Below are 22,984 nucleotides of genomic sequence, written 5' to 3' on the forward strand. Positions count from 1 at the left end.
GAAATTATGCTTTTATATCTATACAGTCTCTCTGGACAGGATGCAGTCATCCTGAGGGCTCCTGGAACATATGGAAAATTGTAGTGACACTTGTAATGGATTCTGGGTGAACCTGGCTTCTGTTAGCCTGTTGCCTCCTATTGTTTGGGGCTTTGGGGTTTTTTTCTATCTTAAGCACAGGCTCTCCAAAAAGGTTCCTCTGTTAGCTCCCCTGGGGCAGATACGAGAGGCAAGGTGGGAGAAGCGGGGCACTTTCTCCTCTCCCACACCTTACTTAGAAAGTTTAGTTCCGGGGCACCTGGGTAGGTCAGTCAGTTAAGCATCTGTCTTCAGCTCAGGTCATGATCTCAGGGTCCTGGGATCGAGCCCCACATTGGGCTCCTTGCTGATCAGGAGACTGCTTCTCCCTCTGCCTCTTTCCCTGCTTGTGCTCTCTCTCTGTGTCAAATAAATAAATAAATAAAATCTTTAAAAAACAGTTTAGCTCCTGGCAGCTCCACTTTGCCCCACCCCCAACCAATTCCCCTCCATGCCATTCTCCTGCTCCTCCTACACCCTGTCCACACAAGCACCAGCACTCTCTCCAAGGCTGCCTGGAAGAGAAGGAGGTCAGACATTGCAAAGGAGAAAAGCCAAGAGGCCAGAGAGCAGAGCCCTGAGCTGAGCTTTCAGAAATGTCTTCTAACCCCTTCACCTCAGGCTGCTTCCTCTTCTCCCCCAGGATCTCTGAAGTGTGGCAGCAGCCCCGGGAGAGCCAACACTACAGCAGCCCCTGCCCTTCGAGGCTCTCAGGGAAAACCATCCAGGCAGGGCTCAGGACACCTCCATGCAAACCTCAGCTTGTCCTGCCCTGACCAGTTAACTCGACACTTACTCTACATTAAATACCAATTGGGCCAATTTTCTGCTGTAATTAAAACCTCTGCAGACGTGTTCCCTGCTCATCAGTGATGAGTTTATTAACCTCCAGCTCCAAAGGAAATGTGGGGCAGGGAGGAGAGAAGGACAGAAAAGCATTTGGCTCCAGGCAGGGGCCAGGCGTCTGGCAGCCGTGTTTGCAGAAGTGTCAGCATTGGTGTGTTGGCTGCTTCTGTGGCTGAGAGACTCTGTTACGGCCATGCTGACCTGCTGCAAACCTGGGCCTGCTGTATCATAACCGTGTGTCTTTCAGGAGCCCCACTCCCCAGACTGCGGGAAAGCAGCATGTCTGGAACCCGGAAACACAGCCTCTTCTAGCTCAGCAACCCAGGCTTGCTTGTTACGTAGCATAACTGAGCCTATGCTAACTATTACATATTACATGCCCACTTATGGATAGTGAAACTGAGGCCCCATGGCTTACTAATCCAGGAGAGCCTGAGATGGTTCTTGGTGAGGGAGTCCCAGACCCTGGAAACAGATTCTCCAGGTTGACAGGGGAAGCAACCCAGGCTAGTTCCCTGGTCTGCCAGAAGTGTGAGGTTCATGGCTGCCAGCCGTAGGGGCTGGGAGCTCATGCTTAGAGCACCTGTGCAGCTCCAGAAATCAATTACCTCTGTTTATCAGAGACTACCTGCTGACTGGAGCATGATCCAGCCCCAAGGAGCCGGTGCTTTGGTTTTTTAAATCAAACAAATACATACATATATATATATGTATATACTATATATATATATATAGTTTTTTGAGAGGAGGCAGAGGGACAGAGGGAGAAGGAGAAAAAATGTGCAGAGCCACACGAGGGGCTCGATATCACCACCCTGAGATCACGACCTGAGATCACGATCTTGAGATCATGGCCAGCTGGTCGCTTAACCAACTGAGCCACCCCGGTGGCCCTAGATTATAAATGTTGAAGCAGTTTTAGGTTTACAGGAAAATTGTACAGGCGGTGCAGACAGGTTCTATATACCTCTCCAATTTCTCCTGTCATTAACATCTTACATTCGTGTGACAATTTGTTACAGCAGATGACCCAGTATCAGTTCAGTCCACTCCCTGTGTCAGGGTTCACACTCAGTGTTGCATGTTCTATGGGTTTTGACAACGGCAAGAGTTCATGGATCCACCATTTCAGTATCATAGAATAGTTTTGCCACCTTAAAAATCCCCTGTGGTCCAACTAGTCCTCCCTCTGCACGTGCCCCCGAGGCCCCCACCCCGCAACACTGGTTCTTTTGACTATCTCTATAGTTTGCTTTTTCCAGAATGTCATATAGTTGGAATCCTACAGTGCGTAGCTTTTTTAGACTGGCTTCTTTCACTCAGCAATATGCATTTAAGCTTCCTCTATGTCTTCTTGTAGCTTGATAGCTCATTTCTTTAGCTCAGTGAATACGACTCCATTTTTTACTTTTTTTTTTTTTAAGAATTTATTTTTAAGTAATCTCGACATCCAACATGGGGCTCAAATTCACATCCCTGAGATCAAGAGTCTCATGCTCCATGGACTGAGCCACCCCCTTTATCACTCAGGCTTCACACTGTCATCTAATTTTTGCTGCTTTATAGGGAGGAACACAATCCAAGAGATGCCTGGGAAGGAATGGCCTCATGGAACAAGGGATCTGTCTTGCCTGCGTGGAGTGGGGGGGTCCACCCCATGGCCCACGATCACTCGGAATCCTCCTTGCCAGCACGTCGCTGGGTCCCAAACCCTTCCGGCCACCCGTCTCCATGGTCCACCTTTTTGGGAATGCTCAACTATCTGTTAGCAACTCTGCACCTCTTTTGATTCTTCTTTGTACCTGAGGGGCTAGAGTTTGAGAACTACATGTCTAAGACATATCTAAGACTCCCTTGTCAACAGGGCTATGGGGCAGAGTCTACAATTGAGAGGAGTTCATGCAAGATTTGTTAGGCTGAAGAGAAACAGGAGCCATCATTTGTCCTGTCAATGGCAAGCAAATGGCAGCTGTGAGATCGGCCTGGCACTTTCTGGGCATTGTCCTACAAATAGTGTATTCTGATGTTGAGAGTAGGCACTTGGAGTCACCAAGCATCAACAGTGATTCTCTATGGCTCCTGTATTTGCTGCTTTCCTGGATGTTGGTGTGACTCCCCCCAGCCCTCTCAGGGGGTTTGCTGGCTCTGATTCCTTGCATTAAATCTGTCCCTATTGAAATATCTAGATTGCCTTCTGTCTTCCTAGCCTGTCTTCCCAGCCTCAACCTAACCAATGTAATGGGATTCTAGGAGAATATCAGACTACTGGAGGAAAGATCTCCAGTCTGGCCATGTTTTCATCTCTCAGTTCCTGGCATGCCTATGTCTGGGTTGCCTGACCTCTGCCTGTAGCAGCCACCAGACCAATGCACAGAAAAATCTTAGCATTCCCTCAGGCCTACTTTTATAGGGTCATTAAATGTTGGATTTGAGGGGGCTCTCCGTCGTTCTCCAGACCAACCTTTCATGCCAATGTGGTTAAGTAATGACTGCTGACTGCTGCTCTCCAAATATTTTTCTCCCCTTCCAGGGAATCACATTTCCTGGCATCTTTGGGGTTAAATGGGGCCATATTCATTCTGGCCAATGAATTCTGAGCAGAACTAACATGTGCCACTTCTGGGCTGGATCATGTCATTGCCAACAGGGATCCCTCCAGAGTAATCTTTCTCTCTGGCATGGCAATTGGCAACATTCAAGATGGTGGCTGCTTTATCAGCCTTGGTCCTGGAGGGCAGTCATATCCACCCCAAATGCAATCTTGTGATTGCATTTTATTTTCATTCATTCATTCATTCATACATACATACATACATACATACATACTTTCATTCACTCATTTTAGTAAGCCTATTAAGCTCCAAGCTCAATGTGGTCTTGAACTCATGACCCCGAGATCAAGAGTCACATGCTCCATCAACTGAGCTAGCCAGGCACCCCATCCCGCGTCTTCTCCCCACAACTCCCCTGCCACCCTAACCCCTTCTGACCCATCACAGCCATGTAGTATGAGCAAGAAATGAAGCTTCGGTGTTTGAAGCCCCAAAAAAGTTGGTCTTATTTGTTACTGCAGCATAACGCAGCCTGTCTTGACTGATACACCATAAATGATGACCATAACATTTATATTCCAGAGGACTACAGCCTCATCCAAATACCTTGTCAGCATTTCATTTCAATATTTTATAGGCATTTCAGACCTGCAATGCCCTAGTCTATATGAAACCTCTTTCTCCAGACCTCCACATCCAATCTACCACCAAGTCTCATGAACTCTACTTCCCCGAATGGATCTTGTGGACTCTGCCTTTATAGCCATCCCTTGAATTTGCCTACATCTCTCCATCTCCATCAACCATTCTAGACCAAACCATCATCAACCCCACTTGGATGACTGTAATAGTTCTATGGTTCTTAAAATAAAGGCCAAAAATTACAATATGGCCCACAAGGTCTTGAGTGATTTGACCTTTGCTCGTTGCATCAACTTCCTACTGCACTCCTCTACCCCTTCCTGTCCTCTCTTCCAGCCACCCTGGTCTTCCCACTATTTTGCACATGCTCCAAGCCGTCTTCCTGCCTCAGGTCCCTTGCACATATGGTTATCATCATCTGCAAAGTTTCTCCCTCTCCTCCAATTTCCTCTTTTTAACACCTACTCATCCTTTAGCACACCTCTCCCTGGCACCATCTATGTCAAGTTTTGGCTGGTTTAAGCTCTTTGAGAATTGGTTCTTTTCTCTGGAGCCCATTCCTCACTAGGTAGTTGCACTTCACTAGAATGTTGATTTGATCCACATCTGTCCCCTAACTAGGTGTTATTTGTCATGAGCCCAAAGACCAGGTTGGGGCTAGCTTCCCATTTTATCCCCAGCATCTAGCACAACACCTGGCACATGATAGGAGCTCACTGAACACTTCCTCATCCATTCAACAAATCTGCAGTGTCTCCCCACTCTATGACAAGCACTTTTCTAAGCCCTTGGTACATATTCAATCGTCTAATCCTTTCAGTTGCCCAGTGTTGTAGGTACAGATAGGTGGCCTAGGGCTGCTGTAACAGACCCATAGCCACAAACAAAGTGGCTTAAAATAATATTAGTGCTCTTTCACAGTTCTGGAGGCAAGAAATCTGAAGTCACTATCGCTGGGCCAAAAGCAAGGTGTACCTGCAAAGCCACCTTCCTCTGTCTCTTCCAGCTTCTGGGGACTCCAAGCATTCCTTCGCTTGTAGCCACATCACTCCAGTGTCTGTCTCCATTGGAACATGGCCTTTATCCCTATGTCTGTCTCCCTTTCTCCTCCTTATAAGGACACTCGTCCCTGCCGGACAATTAAAATCAGACTCTGTGGGTGTGAAGGATCTCCAAAAGAAGTACAGCCTCAGCAGGAGCCTCTGGCTGGGGTCTGGCATCCAACACCCTGGGGGCCCCCAGTCTTTCTCAGGGCTGCCCCTAATTATTGCCCCTTTCCTCCTGTTCACCACCCCCCCACCCCACCTTCCTACTCCCTCCCTCTTCAGCCTCTGTCTTTCCTTCTGTTCTCCTTCCCAGGTTCCTCCAGCCTGCTCCTCTCCCGCTCTCACCACTTGCTTGCCCCAGACGCGGGGATGTGAGAAAGTTCCGGCAGAAATTGCAATCTCCTCTCCTCTCATGTGGCTCCTAGATAAGACAGTAAAAATCCGATTTTCAGCAATTTGCTTCATTTGTGAGCTCTCCCTCGTCTCCCTTTCTCCCCCTGACACCAGCTTAGCAAAATTGCCTGGGCGGAGTGGATATTTTTAACCACTTAGTAGTCAGGGGAGGATCATAAAAAGTTTTGCAAGAAATTGGTCCTGGCCCCTGGTAGCCAGCTGCTGGCAGTGTACTTTGGGGGTTAGCAGAGGAGCATTTCAGGAGGTGAGGTGGACAGGTTTAAGGGAACTAACTGGGGAGGAGGGGGCATGGGGAGGGCACAGAGTTACCAGAATCAGGCAGGGAGCAAGCTGCGGGAGAGGGTCTGCCAGACAGGAGCTGTGGTTGCAGAGGAGACCAGTCTGGGGACTGGGTTTCATGCCTGGCAACAAAAGACATAGCAAGGGAGCTTCCCCAGCAGTTTGGGAAGGGGCATCTTCTTCCCCAAACCCGAGGCGGAGGTGGTGGGGAAATAGCGAACATTTATTGGATGTCTTCTAGGTGCCAGACACATGCTCATGGCTTTATGTGGATTTCCTCCTTGAATCCCCATAGCGGTTGATGAAGGAAGCATTTTTCTTCTGTGGGTATTAGTTAAGGCAAATGTGAGGCTGCTGTAGCGACACGGCCCCCACATGCAGGTCCCCCTCACCGCCCGTATGTTCACTAAGCAGTCTCCTCCACTACCTGAGTCTGACATCCAGAACTTTGCCATCTGATCTCGGGAACCGAAAGGATGCTGATGGGAGGGAAGTATTATGGCTTAAAGGACATAGGTCATTTCTGACTTGCATGGCAGCCATAGCTGCAAGGCTCGTGTTCTGTAATAGATCCAGTCTATTGTATCTGTCATAACAACCCAAACAGACTAAGCCACCTAGAGCTACAGGCTGTCTCCAAGGGTCTCACAGATGCCAGGTGGCTTAATCTACTTGGGCTGTTACAACAGATTACAATAGACTGGGTTGCTTATAAACAAAAGATACCTATTTCTTGGTTCTGGAATCTAAGTCCAAGATCAGGGAGCTGGCAGATTTGGTACTTGGTGAGGACCGGCTTCCTGGTTCATGGATGGCTGTCTTCTCAGTGTGTCCTCACATGGAGGAAGGGGCAAGCGAGCTTTCTGGGGTCTCTTTTGCAGAGCAGTGAGGATGCCCATTTGCGAGGACTCCATCCCCATGACTTAATCACCCCAAGAGGCCCCACCTCCACTAACCATCCTGTTGGGGATTTGGTTTCACCATCTGAATTTGGAGGAAAACACACATTCAGTCTATAGCAATGGGCTACCTAACCATTTTGTCCCTGCGTGACAAGGGCCACCAGCTTCCCAGCCTGTCCTGTGTGAATCCTCACCAGCTGCCCACCCACTAAGATAATGCCAGGTATTTTAAATTCTATTACCAAATTGGTAGTTACAATATCATTTTGGCCACTGGAACAGAAATCCAACATTACAGTGGCTCAAACAAGAGACACATTTTTAAGTTAAGTCATCTTTACACCCAACGTGGGGTTTGAACTCATGACCCCAAGATCAAGAGTTGCATGCTCTCTTGGTGGACCAAGATGCCTCCCCAGCATGGCCACTTTCCAGCCAATGGGAGGCGAAAGGTCAGGGGAGGCTCCACTCCTCCCCTTCAAGGGCATCGCCCAGAAGGTAGGTGAAGGAGCACAGATCACTACTGTTCACCTGTTATTGGCCAGAACAAAGTCACATGTCATAGCTTCAAGGAAGGTTGGGAAATGAAGTCTTTTTCCTGGGTGGTCATGTGCCCAGCTTAAAAATGAAGGTGCCCTATCAATACAAAAAAGGAAAATTGAGGGAAGAACAGGGCATGACCACCTAATGGGTATAGGGTTTCCACTGAGTGATGGAAAAGTTCTGGAACGAGGCAATGGTGCTGGTTGCACAACATTATGAATATACTTAATGCTACCAAGTTGTGCACTTGGAAATGGTTATAATGGTAAACTTCAGGATTGTATTTTATCACAGTAAAAAATTATTTATTTACAAAAAAGACAAGAAAAGGGACATGGGGGGACAGTCCATGCCCCAAGCAGAAACCTGAGTGAAGAGAGAGAGCAAGCCATGCAGATTTTTCCTGGAGGGAGGAAAGGCATATTCAAAGGCCCTGTGGCTGGAACTTGACTGGTGTGTTGAGAAACATTGAGGAGGCCAGAGGGAGGTGAGAAAGGGCAACAGTGGTAAGAGATGAGGGCAGGGAGGTGACAGAGGCTTATAGGCTGTGGGGAAGAGCATAGATTTTTTTCTGAGAAGCTAATGGAGGGTTCTGATCATGAAAGTGACCAGGTCCAATTTAGATTTTAAAGCAGTCACTCAAGCTGCTAAACCTCAGGGTGCTCTCAGTACCCTAAGAGGGCTGAAATTCAGGTGTGGCCAGGCCCAGGCTTCCTGGCATAGCTCAAGCCTCCCATCTCCTCACTCTCCTCCCTGGGGCCATTCCCCAAATAAATGACTTGCATTTGAATCCTTGCTTCTAGGTGAACCCACTGTCCCAGGCGGAACAAAGCCCCCCTCCCCCAGATATTAGTTCTTGAGCTCTGGAACCTGTGAATGTGACTTTCTATGGCAAAGGAGATTTTGCAGAAGGGATTAAGTTAAGGCTCTTGAAATGCGAGATTATCCTGGATTATCTGAGAGGCCCCTAAATGCAATCACAAGTGTCCTTAAAAGGGGGAAGCAGAGGGAGGTTAGAAGAGGCTACAGTGCTGGCTTTGAAGACGGAGGAAGGGGCCATGAGCCAAGGAACGCAGCAATGCAGTTCTAGCAGCTGGAAAAGTCGAGAAAACAGAGTCTCCCCTAAAGCCTCCCAAAGGAGCAGGGTCCTACTCACACTCTAATTTCAGTCCAGTGAAACTGATTTCAGACTTCTGACCTCCAGAACTGTAAGGGAATAAATGCTGTGTTAAGCCATCAAATTTGCCATAATTTGTTACAGCAACCACAGAATGCTAATACACTAGCTGAGATGCTGGGCCAGGCTTTGGTAACCCCAACATCTCAGTGACTTAAAGGTTTATCTCTTGCTCATGCTACATGACCATTTGGGACCACATGGGGCCTCTGTGTGGGTCATCCTCCTGCCAGGATATAGGCTGATGGGGCAGCAACTATCTGGAATGTTCTTAGTCACAGCAGCAGAGAGAGAGCAGAGGGTCCTGCATGAGCAATTAAGTGCCCCCAAACTGGCAGTGATGTCATTACTTGTGCTTGCAGTTGATTGGCCAAAACTCATCACGTGGCTCCAGCCAATTCCAGGGGAACCAGGAAGTGCCACCCATCATCTGCCTGGAAGGTGGAGAACTGGGAATATTCAGGGAGAAACATTAGAGGCCCCCAGCATTGGATATTACTGGAGTAACAGGATGCTAAGACATTTTCATTTAGACCCCAAATAAGTAGGTATGATGACTAGTGAGAAGCATCAGGCCAAGATTTTTTTTCTTTCCTTTTCCTTTTCTTCTTAAGATTTTTATTTATTTACTTGACAGAGAGAGAGACAGTGAGAGGCAACATAAGCAGAGGGAGTGGGAGAGGGAGAAGCAGGTTCCCCGCTGAGCAGGGAGCCTGACGTGGGGCTCAATCCCAGGACCCTGGGATCATGACCTGAGCAGAAGACAGATACATAATGACTGAGCCACCCCGTGCCCCTAAACCAAGATTTCTAAAGTTGATGGCTCACAATAGGTTTTATGACTCTCGCTTGATCAGGATATAAGGGCTTGAGGAAGGCAGGTTTGGAGAGGATTTTACAAGGAGGTTTTCTTCGGAGGAGGCTGTACTGTGAGCTTTAGTCTCTCCTCATGAAGAGAAAAGGGACAGAGCAGAGTGCCTTCCTCACCTCAAGCCAAGGAAAGACAAAACATCAGCAGGGTGTCCTGGAAAATCTGCTGTGGGTCCCCTGGACTTTGGGGACCTCATGGCCTCTGGAGGGCAGAAGAAAGGGGCTGGTGACTGCTCTGGTAGATCAAAAACAACAGGGTACATCCAGGAGGGCTTCCTGGAGGAGGTGCTGGGACTCCGACTGTGAGCATATGATGGGTTTCAGTGGGGGAGAGAATCCGGTTGAGCAGAGAGCAGGTCTTAAGGGAGAGGCAGGGCCAGGTGGGAGGGTTCCTTAAAGACATTTACAAAAGGAAGGATGGGCGGTGAACACCAGGTAGGCCTGGGAAAGGCAGCATCTCCTGACCACAGAGTCAGTTCCACCAGGACCAGCTGCCCTCTGGTGTGCTGAGGCTGCCACAACAAAGGACCACAAACTTCAACTAACACAGTAGGAATTTACTCTCCCTCAGTGCTGGGGGCCAGCATGTGAACTGCAGGTGTGGGCCCGTCCAGCACCCCTAAAGCAGAATCTTCCCTGGCTGCCTCCAGTTCCAGTGACCCCAGGCACGCCCTGGCTTGTGGCTGCACTGGGGTAATTTCTGTGTTTGCCCCTGTCTGCCCACGGCTGTCTCTGTCCTCTGGTGTTCTGTCCCTTATAGAGACACACTCAGTCACTTCCTCAGCTGATCCAGGATGATCTCATCCCAGGATTCTTAACTTAATCCTATCTGCAAAGACCCTTTTTCCAAATAGAAGTTCCAGGAGTGAGGATGTGGGACCTGTCCTTTTGGGGACCACCACTTGACCCCCCACACTCCCCGTTCCCTCCCTGAGCTCAGATCCTGAGTGTTGACTGGTCCTTAACCTTGGGCTTCTCCGTGTCCTTCTTTATAGAATCCAGTTTTAGCAAGAATCCTGCTAAGTCAGTGGAGCTAGAACCTTCCCTTCCTCCTGATGTTTGCTCCTAGTAATTTTCCATCTGCTGCCCCCGACCCTGCTCCTTGGCTGTAAATCAGAACTGAGCCCGGTTCTACACTGAGCTCTCTTTCCCCTACTGCAATAGTTTTTAAAAAACAAAATTTATCTTCATCGCTTTAACATTTGTCCAGCTCTGGTTTTCTTTAAGTGTGACAAGAAAGGTGAGGAAGGGAGGGAGGGAAGGATGGGCCCCGGCACCACTCTGGGCCCCCAGAACCAGGCCCTGGGGAAGGCGGGGGGGGGGGGCGCGGGCATATTTAAGTCTAAACCACAATCTGAGCTCAGATCTGGACATTCTGGTCTTGATGCCTGAGCTGCCTTGTGACTTCAGGCGACCACAAGAGCATCTGTGATCTGAGATGCGTCGAACAGTCGGGAAGCTGAGAGTTTATCCAGCTGACACCCCTGCCCACCCCCCTCCTCCCCAGTGAAAGCACATTAAGTTGCTGCAGGAAGCCAAACTAGAACTCCGTTTGATCCCACCCCTTGAGTAAGACCTGCTTCGTGCTGGTTCATTTTCCTCAAAGTGTCCTCTTGACTCCAGGATCCTTCCAGAAGGTCTTTTGCTCTCCTCCCTCACAGCCTTCCCCTGGACCCTGGGTCTTCCTTCACACTGGGGCCCTACCTGCCCTCCATTCCATCTGACAAAAATTTATTGAGCAACTGCTGGGTGCCGGGGACAGAGCATGGGGTGGCACCGCGGAGTCAGGAAGGAACAGCAGAGACAAGAGACCTTCCTGGTGGAGGAGACATTTGGGTGGGAGCCAGACAAGAGATAAGCGGAGTAAATATCTTTGGGGTATCCCAGGGCAGCAAATGCAGTGGGGAAAAAGAAAGTAGTGAAGGGGTTTTGTGGTGTTGTAAATGAGGGAGGGGAGGCTGGAGAGAAGGGCTTCCTGGGGAAGAGACATGGGAGGGGGGACTTGGAGGAGGTGAGGGAGGAGACTTGCAGATTTCTGGGAGGAGATAGTCCAGGCCCAGGAAATAGCCTGTGCAAAGGCCCTGAGGCAGGAATGTGCCTGGTGAGGAGGCCCAGGTCACAGGAAGGAAGGAAGGGAAAAAAGTGGGGAGACAAGGACAGAGAGGTGATGGAGGACTTGGGGTTTTGCTCTGAGCGAGGAGGTTGGCAGCTGGAATGCCCCCCCCAAAGATGTCAACATCCTAATCCCCAGAACTTATGACTATGTTCCCTCCCATGGCAAAAAGGACTTTTCAGATGTAATTAGGTTGTAAGGATCTTCAGATGGCGGGGGTGGGGGAATAATCCTGATTATGGGGTGGGCCTCATCTAAGAATACAAATCCTTAAAGGCAACAGGGGGAAGGCAGAAAGGGGGTCAGAGAGGTGCCACATGAGGACTCTCCCGGCGGGTTTCAAAGATGGTGGGAGAGGCCACAAGCCAATAAGTGCGGGCCACCATTTCAGCTGACATCCAGCAAGAAAATGGGGACCTCAGGGTTTACAAGCCCAAGGAACTAAGTTCTTCCAGCCACTGAATGAGATGAGGGCTCTTTCCCTAGAGCTTGGCCATCAGCTGACATCTCAGCCCAGGGAGACCTAGAGCAGACTCTAGGTTCCAGAACCTGAGATGATACAGGTGTGTGGTGGGAATTCCTGAGGGCAGCCCCAGGAAACCAATCTAAGGGGGGGGGAGTCGGCTGAGTTCTGACAGAAGAGGGGCAGCAACCCAGCTCAGGTGTTCACTGGCACCCCCGGGGGGCTGAGGGGGAACAGACCTCCAGGCGAGGCCGGGTTGCGGGGGGCCAGGGTAGAGGCGGCTGCAGGTCCAGGTCCAGGTGGGCGATGCTGGGCTGGACCGGGTGGGGCCGTGGAGGTGGGAGAAGTGAAGTCCAAGGTTTGGATGTGAGTGGACGAAAGGACATGGAGAGAGAGACAGGAATCAAGTCAAGGATGACAGGAGGCTTCCGACCTGGGTACCTAGCGCCCCCCGTCCTCTCTAGTCCCCTACCCACCCCTTCAGGCGGTGGCACAGGCTGCCCTCTCCTCTGAGGCCCCGACTGCACCCTGTGGCCTCTCGCTCCTGGCATTAGGCCTCTCCATTCTCAAGACAGAAAGTCAGCTGCGGCTGGCGAGGGGCTGAGGCTGCCAGGGCCCTGACCCCGCGACAGGACTGGGAAGCTGCCTCCTCCCTCCCATCTAAGCCCAGCCAGACCAGCTCCCATTTCTCCCCTGGTCTGCGCATCTCTCTCTCTCTCTCTGGAGTTTTCATCGTCCTTATGGTAACCGAATTACCCCATCTCTGCCTCTTGCCAGGGGCTGCCCACTATGGCGTGGGCGAGGACCGCCCGCGTCCCAGCTCAAGCTATTAAACCATCAATCACCTGTCACTGCCAACTCCCCTGCCCCTGGGACCCTCTGCTGGCTGGGCTGTGAGCCCCGGCACCAGAGGCAACTCAGACACAGACCTGGAGGCCTCCAGACCCTGAAGGGTGGGGCCTCTGAAGAAAGTCACAGGCCTTGCTCACCTAGATCCAGGGAAAGCCGTCCTGGGTTCAGATCCACCAGCTGCCTCTTGCCAACGTGGGCAAACCACTTCATCTCTCTGTGGCTGTTTCCCGACCCGGAAAATAGAGATAATAACCTTTTTTAAAAAGTTTTTTTTTTTTTAAGATTTTATTTATTTATTTGACAGGCAGATCACAAGTAGGCAGAGAGGCAGGCAGAGAGAGAGGAGGAAGCAGGCTTCCTGTTTAGCAAAGAGCCCAATGCCAGGCTCGATCCCAGGACCCCGAGAACATGACCTGAGCTGAAGGCAGAGGTTTAACCCACTGAGCCACTCAAGTGCCCCCTTTTTTTTTTGTTGTTTTTGTTTTTTAAGTATTCTCTCCACCCAACCCGGGGCTTGAACTACAATACTGAGATCGAGAGTCCCTCGCTCCACCAACTGAGCCAGCCATGCACAAGAGGTAATAATATTTTTGTTGTCATTTTTGTTGTTATTTTTGTTGTCACTGCTGTTTACTGTGAGGATTACATGACTGAGTATGATGGTAGCATCTGGCACCTAAGAAGTCCTTTCTAGGATTTGTTGCTGTGATCGCTGTCCTGCTCCTAGCATTCACTGGGCATCTTCAACTGCTGATAGACATCTAAGACTTGGGACGCCTGGGTGGCTCAGTGGGTTAGGTGCCTGCCTTTGACTCAGATCACGATCCCAGGGTTCTAGGATCAGATTGGGCTCCTTGCTCAGCGGGCAGCCTGCTTCTCCCTCTGCCTGCCACTCCCCCTGCTTGTGCTCCCTCTCTCTCTGATAAAATCTTAAAAAGAAAAGACATCCAAGACTTTGGGCTGGGTGGGGGGCACATTTACGGGGATTGTGCCTGTGCCATCTTCCAGCTGGTGCCTCATCCAAGACAGAATTGAACATTTTTTAAAAAGCCTCTCGCAGAACCTTAACGACTGCTGAGCGCCCCACATTTAGTGTTACTCATTTCGGATAATAAAGCTCAATGCTTTGCACTGGCTGTTCCCTCTGCCTGGAATTCTCTTGCACCACGGGCCATGTGACTCCTCTTTACCTACTTTAGAGCTTGGTTCACAATTCCCCTCCTCAGTGAGGTCACCCAGTTTAACTGGCTCGAGGTGTCCTTGCCGCCCTCCGCCACCCAGATTTTTGCTTGCACAGTGCGCATGTGCGGCCACCCAAGGCGCAGTAGGCGGTGCTTGCTGGGTCTGTCCGTCCACCCCACTGGAGTGTCAGTCCTAGGGCAGGGGTGTATTCCTCCACCACCATGCACAGCTGCTGGTGGAAAGTAAACGCTTGGTAAATATCTGTTGACTAAATGAATGCATTCCGAGGCTATTCTCCTCTGGGCCTGTCAGCAATTCTGGGCTTCTTGGGGGTACAGGAGGTGTGATCAGTGCTGTGCAGGGCCCCAGCTGGTCTTCCCTCATCTTTATATGATCTATTTTTCTTTCTTCCTTTGCTTCATTCCTTCCTTCCTCCCTCCCTCCCTCCTTTTTTTTTCCCCCCGAGGTGAAGCTCACCTAACATAAAATCGACCATGTTAAAGTATACACTTCAATGACATTTAGTACCTTCACAGTGTTGTGCGGCCACCAAGTCTACCTGGTTCTAGAACATTCCCATCACCCCAAAAAGAAACCTGTACCCATTAAGTCACTCCGCAGTTTTCCCTGTCCCCCCAGCCTCTGGCGACCACCAGTCTGCTTTCTGTGTCTATGAATTTACTTATTCTGGACATTTCACGTCAAAAGCATCATGTGTGATCTTTTGTGTCTGGCTTCTTTGAGCATGACGTTTTCAAGCTTCGTGCACACTGGAGCATATGCCAGTATCAGAGTACTCCTTTTTAGGGCTTAATAGTATTCCAATGTACAGATGGACCACATTTGCTCACCCATTATCTGCTGATGGACATCTGGGTTGTTTCCACCTTTTCTGTGGATCCTTAAAAGTCACCTTTTCCTCTGGGCCGGTGAAGGGTGTGGTGAGGGGGAACAGAGGAAGGACATCAGCCCTTGCTCTGGCTTCTGTCCGGCACTCTTGTGCAGTGAGCACCCTGCACAGCTGTTCATGGTAGACCTGCTGGTGCCCATCCTTCCCAACCAGCTCAAAGATCAAGAAGCCAGGAGCTGCACCTCCTTACCTAGGCTTTCAGACCGCCAATCCCCAACCTCAATGGTCTACTACCCCTGTGGAAGATCTGCCTGGGAACTGGGCCACTCTGGCTGGGACTCCAAGCCCCCTCCTTCCTCTTGCCTCTGGCGGGGCCTCCCTTGCCTCTCCAGACTCTGGGGACTCTCATGCTCCAGAGCCCCTCCCCCTGTCCCTCCTCTGCAGGGTCTCCACTCAGCCTGGAGTCCCACACCCGCAGACTTCTCCCAACCTTCTCTCTGTGTCTCCAGCACCGTGGCTATTTTTATTTTCCTTTCTTATTAAATTTCCAACTTCTGCAAACACCATGGCCCCTGCCTGGCCGCCGCCCCCCACCCCCTTTCCCTTGGAGCGGATTTGATTCACTTGCGTTTTATTAACAGATTAAAAAAAAAAAAAAAGCACGCAGCTGCCACCACACTGTGCCTTCTCTGCTTTCTTGGAGGTTTAGAGAAGCTAGAGGGAGGAAAAGCGGGCTGCAGGGTCCCTCTGGGAGTTTAAATCCACCCTCCTCCCCGCACCCCAGCATATGTAGACCTTTCCATCTCAGCCTGAAGGATGGGGGGTGTGGGGGAGGGGCTGGGCACTGAGGCTGGGCCTTTCCTGAGTTGGAGGGATAATCTGAGGGGTCTCAGGCCCATGTGATTCCCCCAGCCGGCACCACTAGGTTGAATCGGAAATCTAAAAAAAAAAAAAAAATCCTATGGAGGCCCCGCCCCCACAGACAGTGGGTGGGGACCTGGCCGCCGCCCAGGTGGGCTTGCGAAATCCGGGGCTTAGATTTGGAAGCTTCTACACCAGAGCTGGGATTGCCTTCCCCCATTATCTTTTCGGATAGCTGGCGGGGAGTGGGGAGCAGACGCAGAAGGTTCCAGGCTCCCTGACACCACCTACCCTGGCAGAGCTCCCTCAGCTTTTCCTCCCCAGGAGATACTGATCCCAGTCTCCTCTTCCCCACCCCCTGCCTTCCAGAGCTGAGAGCCCGAATTGCTTCTTCATGCCCCCGGGGTGTTTCCCCCCCCTCCCCAAAATTCTTTGTGGCAGTCACTATGGCAACCAAGAACCCAGCTGCACTTGATTTCCTCAGGATACAGGATGGGGGGTGGGGAAGTAGATAGGTGGGTTCAACTGGGACTTTCCTACCTCTTCTTCTCCCTTCTCCTGACCCTCCTCCTCTACAGGGTCTGGTCCAGCCTTGATCCACAGAGATTAGGCTGCCTGTCCAGCTGCCCTTCTTGGTTTGATGGGCTGCAGCTCCCCACTGGGCCCCTCATCCATTTGAGAGTGCTAAGGTTAAATGATGCCCTGGATCCCAGTGGAATTTCTTTCCCCTTCTTTTTTCTCTTCCCTCTTCCTCTCCAATCCCATAATCAGGATAAGCTGGAATGGTTGGGCAGGTTGGACACTGCACAAGGGGGCACAGAGTGAGCTCAAGCCATGCTGTGAGTACCCCTTTCTCCTTTGCTCAGGGGTACCCTACAGACTAACCTCTGTCCTGCGGTAGCTGACACCGACTCTTGGTTCACTATAAAGAGAGCCAACTATTTCGGTAACAAATTTCAGTTCTAGTCACACCCCAGAGCAGAGGAAGAAGGCAAGCCGTGTCAGAAATTTAAGGGTTTTCAACAGTATAAGCTACAGGTCTGTTGAGACCTGAAGAGAGCAAACCTGGGCAAGAGAAATTCTAGAGGGGCTACAGCTGGAGTCAAGAACCCTAGAATGCCTTGGGATTAACCAGAGAGGGATAGGGAGTGATTATCCAAATTTGCAAATAAGTCACAGAGCTGGTGTAGAATGACTGCCACAAGGATCCAGCTCGATGTCCTCACTGTCTACACTCTGTACACACTGAGTAGCTCCAGCCATCAGGAGGTGGGGCCTATTTCTGTACCCCTCAAATCTGGGCTAGTTTTGTGATTTATCTGCTTTGGTCCATCCAATGCAACAGAAGTGCCCAGGCGCTTCTGAATCTGGGGCTCAGGAGATGCTGCTCGGTTCTGCTCGCCGAAAATCCTGCCTCTGTCACCAGATGCAAGCCCAGGTTAGCTGGTGGAAGGGTGAGGGACATCAAGGAGATAGCCCTGTCCTCCCAGCTGAAGCCATCCTAGACCAACATATGGCCAGCAGAGCCCCAAACTTGTAACAGAGTCCTTCCCAGACCCATAGCTGACCAAAGACTCATGGACGAGTCCAGCCAAGACCAGAAATGTCCCACTGATCCATAGACAGTAGAGCTGTCATTAAGGCTGACTGGCTAAGCCATGGGACCTGGGTTGTTTGTTACGCAGTGTAAAGAGTAATAGGTAACCGACACAGAGCCTGACAGATGCACGGGTGCATTAGGCATAACTTGCCCTTCCTCACAGAACTGGACTCAGATCTTCCAGCCCTGGATTTGGTTACTATCTCCTTCCTTCCGTTTCTGATCTCTGGCCACACCCCTCCACTTTCCCGCTCTCACTTCCTTTAGCCACATCAGATGAGCCTCACGCCCTCCAAGCTTGGACCCACTCACAGGTCAGGTCTCTGTGCCTGCTGTGAAGCGCCCCCCCACCCCCACCCCGGAACTTCCTCCCCTAGATCTTCACGTGGGTCCCTCCTTCACCTCCTCTGTCCCAGCTCACATATCCCTTCCTTTAAGAGGCCACTCCTACCTCAAGACAGGCATCCCGCCCTCTGGCGCCTCATAACTCCTTCCTCTAATTTTTGTGGTTGTTATGGCATTTACCACTACCTGCAACAGTCTCCTTCCCTTCCTTGTCTCACTTCCCCAGACCCCTCCCCCTGCTTCCCAGGGTCACCTCCCAAATAAACTACACCTGCTCTCAAACCTTTGTCTCGGGTCCTCTTCTGGAGGGAACCCAACACAAGACAGCTAGGGAAGATTCTAGATTTGGGACAAGGACACTCGGTGGTGCTGGGTCCTTCTGCTGCTCCCGCGAGGAGCCCCTCATGTCCAGCTGTGCCACATTTAGGGATGTTAAGGTTGCCCCGGGGCTTCAGATGGGGGCACCAAAATACCCCTCATCTGCCTTTTCCCCAGTGATTTCACCATCCATGATTTCATTACTGGTTGCAAAATAGCACTATTCCCAGTCTGTCGGGGCGTTTTCTCATTTACACACCTGTCTCCTCCACCAGGCTGGGAACCTCCTGATGCTAGTGATAGAGCTACTTCAGTACCGGGGAAACGTTTGCTGAAAGTACTTGAATTCTGGAGATGGAAGCCATTGGGAAAAAAAAAAAAATCAAACAAACAGGTATTTGTCTTCCAGGGAAAAGAAACCTGGCACCACTCCTCTTGCTTCTGGGATCAAAGACGGTCTGGCTCCGGCTCCTCTGGACCCCAGGCTTGGCCTCCCCCCACCTCCATCCCTCCCATCATCTGATGGATTCCGGAACCGCTGGGAGCTTAGGGAAGAAGAAAGATCATCTGTCTAAAGGCATCAACATCGCTTGCCTTTAAATTTTTTTTTTTTTTAATTTTAAACCTTCCCACAATTCAAATGTTTCTCTTATTATCTTCTGCCGAGGGAAAAAATTAATAACACGGCGCAATATAAAACACTAAATTAAAGGCATTTTGGAACCAGCAATTATTTCATAAGCTTCTCTTTTATTGCCGCACTAATGTGCCTAATTGCTGTCTTAATGAGGACATTAATTTCTAGCTAATGTGATGTTATTATAGAAATTGCAGTCAATCTCTTAAAAAGGGGAAAGTGCTAGAAAGCTGTCCCACGAGGCAGGGGTTCTGGTCACCCTGGGGCTGAGGGGCAAATGAGAGGGGAGGGGATGGCACAGGAGCCCAGGCTGGGACAGGAGCAGTGAGGAGCCAGGAAAGGGGGAGGGCAGGGGGAGTCTTGCAGGTAGCGGGCAGCCTGGGGAGGCTCCAGTCAGAGAACCAGCTGTTCTAGGGACCTAGAAGGTGGGATCCGATAGGGAACAGCGCTAGAACAACAGTAAAACCTAACACCAGGGGCAGGCACTGTTGGAGCATCTTATTTATATCTTCATCCTTGCAATAACTCTATGAGATCGATAGCATTGTTAGTCCCATTTTATCGATGGGGAAACCGAAGTACAGAGAGGTGGACTGACTTACCCAAGGTCACACAGCTAGCAAATGGTGAAGGTGGGATTGAAACCGAGCCTGTCCAGCCATTGAGCTGAGCTGTTTTTTGGCCAGTGCCCACCACTATCCACGATAATAATCTCAAACACTTGAGAGTTTATTAAGTGCCAGCCCTGTACCGTGTTTCTCATATGTCATCTCAGGGTGGGCTCCTCTGAGAAGAAGAGGGGCAGGTCAAGCTACATCTGAGCTCACCCTGATAGAAAAGGGAGGACAAGGCTCAAGGCTTGACTGCACGCCCCCCGCTCCCCCCCCCACACACACGGGAGCAGGAGATCTGGTGTAGGAGAGGGAATTCAGGGCCAGGGAGGGGAACTGTCTTTGCCCTGACTCACACCTTCTGGCAGGTTACCACCGAGGGTCAGAGAGGGCTGTGAAGGCAACTGGTCTTGGTTAGAATTCTACTTTCTCACTTCCTGTGTGACATTGGCTGTGTGGCTGGCGCTCTCTGTGGCTGGCCCCCTCAGTTCCTCAACTATAGATCAGGGATAACCATGGAACCTATCTCAGAGGGCTGTTTCAGAGGATTAAGCAAGCTTAAATGATATATTAGTCAGAATCGGTACACCCCAGTGGCTGTGACAAGCAATCCCCAAACCCCATGGCTTAATACGTTACAGACTTATTTCTCACTGACATGGTGTGTAGCTCTGCTTGGCTTGGAAACCCAGTCTCCCTCTGTTCTGTGATGCCACCTACTCTAGGGCCTCCGAGCCCTTGGGAGGATGCTCTCTGTCCAGCCAGGAGATGAGAGAGCAAGAGAGAGCACACAGAGGGAGGAAGAGGGGGGAGTTTGGGAAGCCTGGTCTAGACTATTTCGACCCACACTCAACAGAAGCAGATCAGGAAAGATGGGGAATGGGTGTGAGGCCAAAAAACACAACCAAACACTTTTAAGTTCCAACAGCTACTTACAGGAAAAGCAAAAGGAGAAGCTCCATGAGGCCCGCATCCCACACTCAAAAAAAAAAAAAAAAAACAAAAAAAAACCCTCGAAACCAAAGGGACCTGATTTGCTGTAGCTCAAGCCTTTGCAAGTGTGGCTTATGGAGAATTGCCAGGCACCATGATAGAGGCGGTCCCCTTCACGCCTTTTTATTTTATTTACAAAACTGACTTTCCTTTGTTTTAAATTTAAAGCAAGTCACTCACAAAGGAGACTTCTCTGACTTCTCTTATATGTATACAGTGAAAGAGGTTTATTTTAAGAAATTGACTTTTGCAGTTATGGAGGCTGGCAAATCCTACATCTGCAGAGTTGGCCAGAAGGCAGGAGACCCAGGAAAGAGCTGCAGTTTGAGTCCAAAGGCAGTATGCTGGCAGAACTCCTTGCTTGGGGACATCAGTCTTTGTTCTCTTGAGGCTTTCACCTGATTGGATAAGGCCCACCCACACAATGGAAGGCAGCCTGTTTTCCTCAAAGCCCACTGATTTAAACCTTAATCTCACCCAAAAAAGTTCTGTCTCAGCAACTTCTCAAATAATGTTTGACCAAATATCTGGGCACCATCGCCCAGCCAAGTTGATGTAAAATCCAACTGTCACATCTGCTCAAGTCCAAACTCTTGTTTTCTATTACAGTAAAGCAAATATGGTTGGTGCTATTTCTACATCCCTTAGCGCATACACCCCCATGTCTCTCTCCCTGAGGCTTTTTTTTTTTTTTTTTTTTTTTTAGAATTTATTTATTTGACAGAGAGAGATCACAAGTAGGCAGAGAGGCAGGCAGAGAGAGAGAGAGGAGGAAGCAGGCTCCCCACTGAGCAGAGAGCCCAATGCAATGCGGGAAGAGATCCAAGGACCCTGAGATCATGACCCAAGCCGAAGGCAGAGGCTTTAACCCACTGAGCCACCCAGGCGCCCCTGCCTGAGGCTTTTATACAAGCATGTGGGGTCTGTAGGCAGAAAGTGCTGGGAGCGGACACTCCCAAGAGTGACCATCCTCAACAAGAGACAGAATTTTGGAGGATAAGTACCCCAGCTCTCTCCTCTGCGGAGCGGACTCTGAAGTATGTGCTCTCTGCTGCCTCCTGGACGTCATCAGCGGAACTGCATTCTAGTTACCACATTGGGAACTGGCTCAAAAATATATGCTTCCCTTTACTGCCTCACTACCAGTGTTTCTTGGAATCACCTTGCAGATTAAACTGCTTGCATCTAAATCCCTGTCTTAGGGCCTGCTTAGGGGGAAACCAGCTTATGGAATTCCCTCCTTAACCTCTTTCCCATCTCTACAGCAACAAAGCATCAGTGGGTAGGAGAATTTCTTTTCGCAGAAAAGCAATGCACACTCGTGATCAAATGAAACGAATGCAAGCCCTGTCAAAGGGAGAGCATGTCGAGTTGAGTCCTTCTCCGGGCTGCTCCTCTTTCGGCCTCCATATAGCCCTGCTAAGACCTGCTCGGTGTATCCACCCTGACGTTTTGTATTCACACTCCAGAATCCTCTGCCTTTCACAAACGGGGATCATTGCAGAGGCACTGTTCCACACTTGCCTTTTCTCCAGTTAATTATATAGCTTGGGCACCCTCCCCAAATCGGCACATCCAGACCCGCCTCATTCTGCTTAATGACTGCAGAGTATTGGAAGATGGGCTTTCAGAGAAAGAAAGGATTTGTCTGGAAGGCTCCGCCTGGAAGTCCCGGACCTGAGCTAACGAGATGGAAGGCCACACTCCAATTCCTCTCCCATCTTTTCTAGCTCCTCTGTGCCTTGGGAAACCCACATGGACCCAGTGTTTGGTCTGCCCCACCTGAGGGGGACGGACAGGCCTGGGTCTGGGTCTGGTCAGGGTGAGAGCTTCAGGCACCTGTTCCAGCTATCAACTGTCTATGCAGAGAACAAAAACAAACAAACAAAAACAAATCTCAGAGCTTGGTACCTGCTCTTTGGACTTCCGCACTGCCAGCACTTGGCTTCTCCTCCTGGCCTTGACCTCCGCCCTCCCCCTCAATGGGGACAATGTAGCGGCCAATCCATTGCAGTGTGAGTGGTCATGTGCTTCAGAAGGTTGGGTCTTGATTGGTCCAGGTCCACTGGGCGTTCCCTTCCCCTCACTGATGATTGGCTGGGGCATGGCCCCTGAAACTGTTGGCATTCCGCGAGGCGCCTTTGTAAATAAAGTTTATCAGGGCATCGCCATCCTTATTTGTTTACGTATCTTCTTCAGGCTGCTTTTTGCCCTAGAAGGGCACGGTTGACTAGTTGCAACACGGACTGTCCCACCTGAAAAGCTAAAAATCACTTCTACCTGCGAACTTGACAGAGTTTGTGCTGACTGCATTCTTAATCACCTGCGGCCCTCTGCCTGGGGGTTTCTCCTGATCTACGCGACGGACAGGTCGGAAGTGAGCCTGGGAGCAGCCCTCAGTCTATGACAGATGGGAACCAGAGGATCGATTTGCAGGTCCCGCTCCACTTGAGTGCGACATCTCAGATGTCCATGTCCACAGTCTCTGCAGTGTAACCCAGTGGGGTTGGACCTCAGGTCCCCTTGGCAGTAACTGCTTATTTACACCTTCTGTCTGTTGCCCTCCTTTTCCTGTATCATTTCCCTTCTCCCCACCAGTGTTTCCTGGATTTACACCCCAGATAAACTGCTTGCAATCCAGCTGTGCTTCCCAGTGTGCTTCTGGAGGAACCCCAAACCCAGGCAGCACGTGTCAGATTTCAGGTTAGGAAGAACCAGGAAAGGGCTCCTTCCTCTTGAAAAAAGACACATCAAAGAGATGGTCTCTTCTGCTGCTGGAATCTCTTATTTTCTGCAAACAACACCTGGAG

General features: G+C 50.3%; 1 long non-coding RNA gene across 1 annotated transcript in view; it reads left to right on the forward strand.

Annotated features, from left to right (window-relative positions):
- Positions 1-18,615, forward strand: part of LOC132009703 (uncharacterized) — a 43,774-nt gene extending 25,159 nt beyond the window's left edge. The window contains exons 5-6 of the long non-coding RNA XR_009402042.1: positions 13,268-13,355; positions 18,343-18,615. This is a non-coding gene — a long non-coding RNA (uncharacterized LOC132009703). The remainder of the gene's footprint in view (positions 1-13,267; positions 13,356-18,342) is intronic.
- The last annotated feature ends 4,369 nt before the right edge of the window (positions 18,616-22,984 follow it).

This window comes from Mustela nigripes, chromosome 2 (assembly GCF_022355385.1).
Source record: "Mustela nigripes isolate SB6536 chromosome 2, MUSNIG.SB6536, whole genome shotgun sequence".
Lineage (NCBI taxonomy): Eukaryota > Metazoa > Chordata > Mammalia > Carnivora > Mustelidae > Mustela > Mustela nigripes.